The sequence below is a fragment of the Stenella coeruleoalba genome, assembly GCF_951394435.1.
Source record: "Stenella coeruleoalba genome assembly, chromosome: 12".
Taxonomy (NCBI): Eukaryota; Metazoa; Chordata; class Mammalia; order Artiodactyla; family Delphinidae; genus Stenella; species Stenella coeruleoalba.
The window spans coordinates 73,974,192-73,986,312 of record NC_137158.1 but is presented as its reverse complement, the minus strand read 5'-3'; the positions used below and the strand labels follow the sequence as shown (position 1 = coordinate 73,986,312).

The window sequence follows — 12,121 nt, the reverse complement described above, 5'->3', positions numbered from 1 at the left end:
TCTCGAATGACATCCTTGTATCTTCTAATTATTCATAACCCATCTTCTTCCAGAAGCCTTGCCAAGTCTGAACCTTATGCTTTCTCCTTTCCCCCTGCTCCTACTTGAAACAGTTCCATGTCTAATGTTATCTACAGAAAGACAAATATAGCTATAACTTCTTTACAAATCCATCTGTTTTATTCCTCTGATAGACTGGGTCTACCTGGAATGTGCATAGTCGATAATTAATAAATATCTGTCTATTAAATAGACAAACTGTTGGGATGAAAATACTATTAAACGTTGTTTTAGAACCAGTGCTGTCATATTTATTATTTAGAAGATGCTGCTTTGGTTGTTCCCTAAGACTGTAAGGGAAGTTCATCAATTTTTTTCTTCACACTCATATTCTGCAACTTTCCTTTTTTTTTTTTTTTGGCCGCGCTGTGCGGCTTATGGGATCCTAGTTCCCCCACCAGATATCAAACCCGGGACCCCAGCACTGGAAGCATGGAGTCCTAACCACGGGACCGCCAGGGAATTCCCTGAAACACCCTTATTTGCTATATTACATAAGAAAAAGTATGGTGAAGTGAAGAAAGTCCCCTGGACTGAAAGTCAGGAAATACTCACATGTTTGACAGAAAAGAGAAATGAAGTCCACATGCCATGGGGAGGATGCGCAAGTTTTAGAGGATAAAACATCCTGAAGGAATATTTCAAAGTGTTTACACAGGACTCGGCCGTGCTTCCAAATGCATATGGTAGCCCTACTGCACTTGTGTTTGAAACCTCTGACCACTCTTCTAAGAGTCCCTTAAACCTTCTCTACGGTTTTTATAATCAAAACGAAATGGAGTAACGCAATATGGGTTTGGCAACCCATTTAACCCTCATCTTCCTCTGTGTGTGTACATGCATGTGTATACGCCTTATATGCTGCACTCAAAGGCACTATAAGTAATATTGTTGTTGTAGTAAATCTGGACCAATTCTAGCCATCTCTGGCACTTTCTTCTGTGCTATGTAGTCAGTGATCCAAAAGTCTTTATTAAACAAAACTCTGGGAATCAGAGTTGCAGATTTCCCAGTAAGAACAGAGAAGAACTCAGGTCCTCAAATTAGTTTTAGATCTGGAGTTGTTCCATTACGATTATTAATCAATTCAAGTGATTTATACATTAACTTCTGAACTAGAATATGTAATTTTGTAGATGCCTTTGGGTTGATAATCTTTCTACCAGACCCACATACTTCATTTAACTTGCCATTCAGATCTATAACACATTTTCTCTTAATCACACACTTCTTCAAATAAAACATGCATAGACACTTTATATAGACCTTTAAGATTAGAAAGTCTGCTTAAAGTTAAGCTTTATTTATTTATAACTGTCCTATTTTTATTTTTAGTTAAGAATTTATACTCTGAAACTAATCTAAAAATTCATTTGTTATAATGCAATAGAGGAGAAGTGGTGGTTACTGACTGTACATGTCCTAATTTATAGCAGGTATTGCTGGGATGGGCCAACCAGTCAGTTTAGAATGGTCTCCTTTGGTTATTGGTAGGGAGAAGAGTCAAATATTCTCACGACAGGCTTCACAAGGGAAGACTGCCCTCATTGTAAATGGTACAAATGCTCTGTGACCAGCCACGCTGGGTTGCCAATACTCCTCTTTCTCATCAAGGCACCATGTAAAATGCTTAAAACCAAAGCCTTAGATTCATCGCTCATTGTGAACCATATCATTTTTTTCCGTTTAAAATGTCTGAATCAAATTTTAGTCTGAGTGTGAATTTGGAGCAAGAACCTTATTCTTGGATTCAGATGACCATCGTTTGAATTCCTTGTCTGAGTTTAAGCTTTTCAAAACATAAACCACACTTTAAAATAGTGTGGCAGATTGGGGCAGTAACTGCCCCCAACCAATTCCACCTGCCTATATAGCCATGAAGAGTATGACGTCCTCCCACACGGACCTTGGGCCTGGCCTTGTTACTTGCTTTGGCCAATGAGACATCAGCAAGCAAATGTAAGCAGAGGCTTGAAAAGAGCTTGTATACTGGGGCTGAATCTTGCTTGTCCCTGGGAGCCTTTCCCCCACAATATGAACTTAGGCTAGCCTCCGGGAGGATAAGAGACTCTATGGAATATTGAAAATACTGTGACTGAATTCAACAGATAAGTACTGAGTGCCATTCACTTGGTTAATGGCAAGAAATTAATCGGTTATTGTGATGATCTGATTATCTGTCTTGGATTAGAGTCTAAATTCCATGACTATAGGGACACATCTGCTTTTCCTTACTATTGTATCTTCAATACAGCTCAATGCCTGGCACATAGTAGATACAGAATCATCATTGTTCAGTGAGTGAATACGACAAAGGTTACAACTAGTTCCCTGCCCTGTGTGAACTCACAATCTAGCAAGTGAACCAACCACTGGCACCACCTCCTCTGATCACCTGTGGCAAGTGCCCTGCCAGGGATATGGTACAAGAACAGGGAGAAGGAGTGATGAACTTGGCCTTGGGGACTCAGGGGAGGTTTCACAGAGAGCATGACATTTAAGCTGGGTATCTCTAGAAATCTTGTTGCTTTAATTCAGTCATTCTCCCTTTGCCAAAACACCTAACTCTTGTTGGTCTGAACCGATAAGGAACTTTCTTGCCCTCCAAGCTTCATTTGGCTACAGAGAGTTGGCTTCTTGGCGTCTTTCACATTCAGGAGGGTGTGTGCGCTGCATGTGTGATATGCAAGGAAAACGCACCATGCAAAATTCATCAACTGCTAGCATTGCCCCCTCATGCCCACTGGGCTTAGAAAGACAAGGCAGGAAAACTGAGGAGCTGCAGCCTCTAAGAACAATTCATTGAACATGGCTAAGGATTTCCGTGATTGCTTTATGTCTTATCTCCATATATCAGTAAGGATGCTTTTGTTGGCAGGTAACAGAAAATCCAACCCAATTCAAATAATAAGAAAAATACATAGGCATACCTCGTTTTACTGTGATTTGCTTTATTACGCTTCACAGATATTGTGGTTTGTTTTTGTTTTTTTTTTACAAATTGAAGGTTTACGGCAACCGTGTACCCAGCAAGTCTATGGGCGCCATTTTTCCAACAGCATTTGCTCACTTTGTGTCTCTGTGTCACACTTTGGTAATTCTTGCAAAATTTCAAACTTTTTCATTATTATTATATTTGTTAATGGTGCTCAGTGATCTTTGATGTGACTACTACAACTTGCTGAACACTCAGAAGATGGTTAGCAGTTTTCAGCAATGAAGTATTTCTAATTAAGTTATGTAATTTGTTTTTTTAGACATAATGCTACTGTACACTTAACAGACTGCAGTATAGTAAACATAACTTTTATACTCACTGGGAATCCAAAAAGATGAATGTGACTCACTTTATTGCTATACTCACTTTATTGCAGTAGTCGGGAACCAAACCTGAATATCTCTGTATTCTCTTAGAAATAAATAAACAAAACAAAAATATATTCTCTTTCGAAACAGAAGTCCTTAGGTATGGAGATTTCAGGATTCATTCCATACTTTTGTTCCATTTTGCTCTGCTATCCTCGTATGTCAGTATTGTCCTCAGACCAGCCTTCCTCAAGTTGTATCATGGCTGCTGCAATTCTAGCCATCTCATGAAGAATGTCAAACTCCAGAGGAAGAAGAGACTATCTTTCTTGAGTGCTTCCTTTAAGATCTGAAAATCTCACTTAGAAGGTCCTGAGAAAATTTCCCCTCATGTTTCCTTGGTCAGATCTAAGCCACCAGCCCACATCTCAACTAACCATTAGCAAACGAAATGAGACAACCACTATAGGCTTAAATTACTCATGATTCACCTTTGAGCTGGGGATGGGATTACCTTCCCCACAGAGTAAAACTTGAGCAAAATCAGATTTCTGCTAAAGAAGAGGAGACTGAGGGGAAATGAATGTGGGGTAAGCAACCAATAGGGCCTGCTGTACAGAGGAATCAAAGGCCCCATTGCTCTTGATTCTTCAAACACCCATTCATGAAACCCCATTCCTCAGCTGCAGAAAAGCGAGTAAGAGTGGCAGACACGGAGAATGTTTCTAAACAACAACAAGGCTCTACTTGCTGGTTGTGGCCCATATACACCCCTGCAGCTTCCTCCCAGGCACAGGTTTGCTGACAGCTGGAGAAGCGGACAGATGAACTACATTCCCCTTCTACATAAAATGACATCAACCCCCATGCGCTGAAATGAGATGGAGAATTAGCAACAAGGTGAACTTGAGCTGGAAGATTAACTCCACGCAAGAATCTAGAATTCATAAGGTATTTTTAGCTAGAGATGGTAATAAAAATTGCTCTCAGATGAAGAAATTTCATACTGCGTACATATTGGAGGCTTTTTACAACTTTTTCATAAAAGCTGTACTTTTGGGTTCATAATTTTATGAAAATTAATTTTCATAAAATTAATTTCATGAATTAATTTTGAACAAGTGTGGCATGCAGTATTGACCCAATCCATCAGCATGGATCTGACCGTGGACCGTCTATTTCCATAGTATCTGTAGGCTGGTTTTTATTTGTTTTCACTTGTTACTTGGTGCTGGGTAAACAGCTTTTTCAGAAATCCCCAACAAGATAGATGAAGCATCCCACTTCCTGTAGGGAACTGTTATTACATTCAGGCTATCAAACACTGCTAAATGAAAGAAATCATTATCTTCCGAAATATTTTTTAATTGACACGAATGTTTGCCATCCCTCAAGACTCTACCATCTAATAGAAAGAGAAAAAAGGAAGACAATTTACAGAGCAACAACTGTCTTAACAGCTAGAAAGTCCCCATCAGATATAAAATTTCTGATTTTCCCTGTAATTGTCAAGGAGTTGACCGGAATAAGCAATAAGAAAACTGTTCTTAGGAGAGTTTATGTTAAGACAGATAAATGTGGTAAAATTAAGAAAACTGAAGAATGAATAGAGAGGAAGAGGCAGAAGTTTTAAGAGTCCATTGCTGATTCTCTGACTGGAATTTTCCTGGAGCAGTGGGGTTAAATTTAGTCCTTGCACACAGGATGACCCTCATCCTGGACCAGAGTCTCAGTGAGGCCTAATGTCCAATCTACATCACTGACTCACAGGGGCTTAACATCCGCCAACACCTCCACTCCAGGCCCCCATCAGGGACTATATCATTGAGTGGCTCTCTGTTCAACTCTATCAAAAGGCTCGCTGATGGACATGATACGTAAGGAAGATTGTTTGCAGAACAGACTCAATCATTTCTCTGTACCCTCCGGATTTTTTGTCTTGGACCAAGTTAGGCCATCACAAGGCTGTTTTTTGGAGCATAATTTCTTAGCTCCATTAAGAGGTGCTTTGACTGAGTGATATTTTGTCATCATGTCCCTGGCGGTCATCAAGGGACACTATAAGATACAGCATCACTGGGCTTCCCTGGTGGTGCAGTGGTTGAGAGTCCGCCTGCTGATGCAGGGGACACAGGTTCGTGCCCCGGTCTGGGAAGATCCCACATGCCACGGAGCGGCTGGGCCCGTGAGCCATGGTCGCTGAGCCTGCGCGTCTGGAGCCTGTGCTCCGCAGCGGAAGAGGCCACAGCAGTGAGAGGCCTGCGTACCGCAAAAACAAAAACAAAAACAAACAGAAAAAAAGATACAGCATCACGTAATTCAGTTTTGTGTTTGTGATTAAGATGTAATTGACCACACTGTTTCCTAATTTTCTCATTTCTTTCTTATCTCAGGGCTCTTATTCGTTGGTATCTTATATGCGGTTATCTTCAATTTGTGAAACAACCCAATACCATGAGCACAAGTACTCCCACATAAAAGATGAAAAAAACGAGAATTAGTGGGATTAGATTATTTGTCCAAGGTCAACTGCAAAGCTAGTATTCAACCCCAAACTCATGCTCTCTATCCCACTCACTATCTGAAAAACTAGTATATTTCTGCTTCATGGAAAATGAGAACTCTGCAACCACTTACAGCCTCGTTCTTCCTTTAGCTACTAGGAAATTCAGAGTAAAGGCTGTTCAACTACAGCAATTTTTTGAAATTTATGGTCTCTCTTATATAGTTTCTATTTTAATTTATATTTTCCATGTCCCTGATATGTTTTCATTTATATTTTATCATTTTCTGTGTTACATTTTCTATAAATAGCCTCAAATTATTTGAAGGTGAGCAAAATATTAAATAAATCCATCAACAAACAAATAAAATGCATTCCCATTACTCTCTTGACTGTTAAAGCATCAGCTTATGATTTACCTTTCTTTGCCTACAGTCATATCCACAACCTCATGGTAGACTGCCTGCAAACCTGACTCAGTTCACAGTAGTTTATTAAAATTAACAGTTGTAGTTGTTCTTCTTTCCTGTAGCAACAATACCTCCATTTTTTTCTGGAGCATCACTCCCTCCCCTGCTGTTCATGGGATTCCGGAGGCCTACCCTCAACTCTTGCTTCACGGGAAGGTGTTTTAATCAGGCATGGCCAACCAGCACATCCAACCACTGAATATAGTGACCGGTTAAGAAACAGGCACCTGACCCAAGGGTGTCCAGTGAGACTCCATCTCAGGGTTTTGTAGGCCTATTGAAAGTCAAGATCTTTCTCCTACTATAGCTTCTAAGTTGGGTGCAGGCCTGGACCGGCAGGGATCCATCTAACTACCAAAAGAGAGGATCTACCTAAGAGTTAGCCTGCCCAAGAACTGGGAGATAAAAATAGACCATATAGCTTTTTCAAACCTAACTGCTATCAACCACGTAGGATACTTTGAAACGACTGCCAGCCCTCTGGCAGATTCTGCTTGTTGCCTGCCTAATATCTATTCTTCCTCTCATCTGAATATAATCATGGTTTCATCATAGGTAACAATATAGCCAGCTAAAAATATTCACTTTCTTAGATTCATTTGAACCTGGAGGTTGACTGAGTGATCGAATTCTGGCCATTCATTCAACAAATGAATGGGATGTAAATGTATGTCACTGACGTGGCCTTTTGAGAACTCTTTTAATAATGGACAGACTTATCTAGCATCCTTCTTCAACCCTTTGCCTTGACCTTCAATTCCTTCTTCCTTCCTGAAATACAGACACAAAGCCTAGAGGGGCAGCAGCCATCTTGTGACAATGAGGAGACAAGCATGAGGATAACCCGAAAGCTACGATCTACAAACTAATGAAAACAGTGAAAGAAGAAAAGAGGTAGGTCCCCAGTGACATCACCATGCTATTGTACCAGACCTGGACTGCTTACTGCATAAGATAAATAAGCTTCTTTGCCTGTTCAGGCCACCGTAGTTAGGTTTTTGGCCAAATGCATTTCTAACTGATACAGACTTTTCCCTTTTTAATTTTTTGATGATTTTATTACTTTTTAAAAATGGCCCCAGGTATTATTATCCTCTGAGAAAATCAAGAGCAATCCTGGTGCAAAGGTGAAAATCAGGTCTAACCATTGCTTTTGGGCCCACAGTGCACTGACATTGCAGTAGCAGAACGATCAGCTTAAAAATTCTACATCTATGATCAAAATATGTCCCTGAAAAGGTTCTCATAAAGTATGCCTGCTTTCTTTCTTCAAGTGCTTCAACTTTATAAGTCCTTCACATAACAGGGTGCTCTCTTTTCTGGGTAGTTTATAAAATATTTATAGTTGGAAGTCAAAGGTAGCTTGGATGAGGAAGCCCGTTTGTTACAAACATACATCTGCACCAGCAACCTTCAAATGTAACTCACTGTAGTGTTTTTAATCTGCTCAGTTATGGTAAAGACTTCCCCTGGAGATGTATAAGGTTTACTTACAACACACACACACACACACACACACACACACACACACACACTAATTTGCTCAGAAACGCAGCTAGAGTCCTTCAGCCCTCATGTCCCCTCTCGCCAGCTTCAGTGTAAGTGCATTAAGTATATACTTTGCACCTGGAAACTTATGTGGTCAATAAACAACTTTTGACCTACTTCTGTGAGTTGTTCTCAAGGCCAAACTATGTTCTCGAGTCCGTCACAGGGAGTGATCTCATCCAGAGGATCACTTGCCTCCAAGGATAAAAATGCAATTTTATTTTTCAGGAATTTATAAACATTTCCTTTGAAGTTTCAGAGGAGTAATATTGTACTTGGTAAGCTTTGACATAAATTGTTTAGAATTGTGACTTGAAAATCTTTTACTCCTTCTACTGGTCAATATGTTTGCAAACAACATGTATGTTGGAAACCTTAGGAAGTGTAATGATTTCTTTTCTTTTTTCTTTTCTTTTTCTTTACTTTTCTTTCTAGGTAGAAAGTTAACAGATCATGAGTTGCAAATCCTTCATTTGGGCCCGGCACCTTCCTTTTCAAGAATTCGTCCTTGTCCGTTGAAAAATTCTATACTCATTTTTACCAAAAGTTATAAACTGCACAACTCAGATACCTGAAAGCACCTTGAACATCTGCTCCCTTGAACATGTGCTGCCTTGCTCGCATCTTACGTCTTTTCATCTCAGATCCTCTGGCCTTTCTTCAGGCGACAAGTGGTCGGGGCACAAATCAATCTTTCGCTCTCTCTCTCTCTCTCTCTCTCTCTCTCTCTCTCTCTCTCTCTCTCTCATACACACAGAGCTTAAAATAAATTTTAAAAATCATGTTTAAAATATAAGAAACCAAACAATGAAGGTATATCATGTCAACATAGTTTGCACGGCTGATTCCATAAAACTGCAGTGAAAGCTCTAGGGTAAAAGCAAGTCATCTGTTTCTGCACAAGGAATTCAACATAAGCATGAATATTAGACAAATAAGTAGAGGCTTAAGAAATTCTTTTAAAATGCCCCTAAGTCATAGACTCAAGCAGGCAGAGTCATGCCTGCTTCTCTCGTTTAGACCCTCAAACACATTCTCACAACTTCTTTCAGTCCAGCCTTGTCCAAGAGGGTGCAAATCCTGAATTCATGCTGCCTAGTTGAAAGAAAGCCACGGTCCCTTCTCTCTGGGAGCGGCCACAGGGCTATTGGACAGGGACCCGTTCCCCACAGGCCAAGCTTCCTTTCCAGAGGGGAGCTATGTATCACAGAGAAATGTGTTCCTAGGAAGTCCACACCATGCACATTAGCCAAGGGGGGATTCAGAATGTCTTTCCAACTAAACTACTGGATGGTGTCCCTCATACTGGGGGCCAAAGGTGCTGCTCAGCTAAAATGCAACGCAGAGGAGGACAGCTAAACTAAAGGGCCAGTCTCCTCACGTCAGGACTTAGGCAAAATTGTGAAGTTGACAAAATTGTTCTTCAGTGTCCCCCCTTCCCTCCCCCTTCTTTCCCTGAACTAATGTCTGTTAACTTCCTACTATGTGCCAAGAGATGCAGGGGTGAAGAAGGCGCTGGTGGTCTCGAGGGGGATTCTGTGTGAGAGGCTATGATGGAGTCGGGGCCAAGGTGACTGGGGCCATGAGTGGGAACATCTAGCCCTGAAGTAGGGGTGGGCAGCCTGAGGGGAGGGGGGCTGTCGGAAAAAGGTTCCAGAGCAGGGGCTGGAAACTTCTACTGTAAGGAGCCAGATAGCAATTATTGGGGGAAATATTTTAGGACATAGAGGACATATTTTCTTTACTGCATATTCTTCTTTGTTCCACAGCCCCTTAAAAATGTAAAAACCATTTTTAGCCTGTGGGAGGTATGATATAAGGCCGACTTGACCCTTGGGCTATGGTGTTTTCTAGTCTTCCAGAGGAAATAATACTGTGCTGAATCCCTCAGGACAAGACATAAAATTAACTACTGTTGTAAAAGCACTTTGATTTGTCAGGCTCTGGGCGAGTTGCTTTATAAAGTTCATTTCATTTAAACATCACGATACTGTAAGAGGGTTCTATTATTATCATTAGGATTCACTGATGAGGAAACAGGACCAGGGACATTAAATCACTTGCCCAAAGTCACAGCGCTGGGGTTCAGCTGAGACTGGAGCCCAGGTCAATTTGGCTTCAAAGTAGCCAAGTGTAGGCTAAGTACACTTGTGTAGGCCATGCTCTGGATAAAGGCACCCGCAGAAGAGGGGTGAAGGGCTGAAATCCAGCCCACATCCCACTGGCCAAGCCCCCAGTCTGGGTGAGGAGCTGTGTCCAGCATGAGGAAGGGGAAGATGACCTTTTCTTTACACAGAGATGTCACCTACTCATCAAGCCAGGCATTTGTACGGCTGTGCTGGAGGGATTGGGGGGGTGCCTATTCCTAACTGGCTCAAAGACTATCATTTTTAGAACCGTAACAAGGAAAATTTAAGGAGGAAGACTAGGGCTTTGCCTAGATCTCTGCACTATAGAACATGCTAATACTTTAAATAATTATTTTAAACTATTGTGTAACCACACTGAGATACCACTTCGTACCCAATAGTATGGCTATAATTAATAAGATGGACAATCACAAATATTGGCAAGGATGTGAAGAAATTGGAACTCTCCTACCTTGGTGGTAGATTGTAAAATGGTACAGCCACTTTGGAAAATAGTTTGGCAGTTCCTCAAAAAGTTAAGCATAAAACAACCCAATTAAAAAATGGGCAGAAGACCTAAATAGACATTTCTCCAAAGAAGACATACAGATGGCCAAGAAGCACATGAAAAGCTGCTCAACATCACTAATTATTAGAGAAATGCAAATCAAAATTACAGTGAGGTATCACCTCACACCAGTTAGAATGGGCATCATCAGAAAATCTACAAACAACAAATGCTGGAGAGGGTGAAGAAAAGGGAACCCTCTTGCACTGTTGGTGGGAATGTAAATGGATACAGCCACTATGGAGAACAGTATGGAGGTTCCTTAAAAAACTAAAAATAGAACTACCATATGACCCATCAATCCCACTACTGGGCATATACCCTGAGAAAACCATAATTCAAAAAGACACATGCACCCCAATGTTCACTGCAGCACTATTTACAATAGCCAGGTCATGGAAGCAACCTAAATGCCCATCAACAGATGAATGGATATGGTACATATATACAATGGAATATTACTCAGCCATAAAAAGGAATGAAAGTGGGTCATTTGTAGAGATGTGGGTGGACCTAGTAAAATAAGTCAGATACAAGATACAAGAGGCCACGTGTTATATGATTCCACTTATATGAAATGTCCAAAATAGGCCAAGTCATCGAAACAGAACGTAGATTAGTGGCTGCCAGAGGCTGGGGGTTGGGGAGAAATGGTAAGAGACTATGGTGGGTAAAGAGCTTCTTTTTGGGGTGATGGAAATGTTCTGAAATTGGATAGTGGTGATGGTTGTATAACTTTGAGATTATACTAAAAACCACTGAAATGTACACTATAAAATGGAGAATTTTATGGTAAATAATATCTCAATTTTTAAAAATACTATTTTCTCTCTCTTCCTCCACCACAAGGCCTTCCAGCCCACCCTCTGCCTCTCCCCTTCATGCCTTCGCTAATCTGAGGTTGTTTGCCCTGTCAGGTATCCAAGTTACTGGCCCTGATTCTGATTATCCAGGCGCTGGAGGAGGGGGACAGTGCGGGGGCCATGCTCTAGGCAGCAGTGGGAGCAGCCCTAAGAAACACGATTAACCCCACATGGCTGGAGAGTAGGAAAGCAGAGCTTGGATGGGGATGGTGGGAATAGTAAGATAGAGGGAGATGGGGCTGCAGAGGGACGGGCTCCAGACCATGGCGGGTGGCACTCCATAACTGGCCTGGATGCTGGAGGTCCTCTCCCCCCTTTCATGCTCCCATCACCCACAAGGCTGCTTCAGTCCCTCCTGCCCAGGAAGCTTCTAAGAGTCCACCCTGGAGTGCTGAAGGCTCAGCGGGATCCCTCCCCCCAGAGGTGTGTGTGTTCCAAAAGAGGACCTGAAAGAGAGCAGTGCTTCACTCTAACACAATACCTTGTTCATGGCCAAATACCAGGCACCGAAGGCCCCTGGAGAAGAAGGAACTTCGCCAGTGGGGTCCCAGCCTAGACACACCATAGGGGTTGAATACTTTTTCACAGGAGACCCAAGAAACACCGTCTGTGCTATAAAATCACTAGGAAAAGCAACTTGTGATTTGTGCTGGACCCAAACACCCGCATCTTCT

The 12,121-nt window shown here is 41.5% G+C and overlaps 1 protein-coding gene across 2 annotated transcripts in view; it reads right to left on the bottom strand.

Annotated features, from left to right (window-relative positions):
* The window catches only part of UST (uronyl 2-sulfotransferase), a 297,889-nt gene that overhangs the window by 134,644 nt on the left and 151,124 nt on the right, over window positions 1–12,121 (bottom strand). The window lies entirely within an intron of this gene.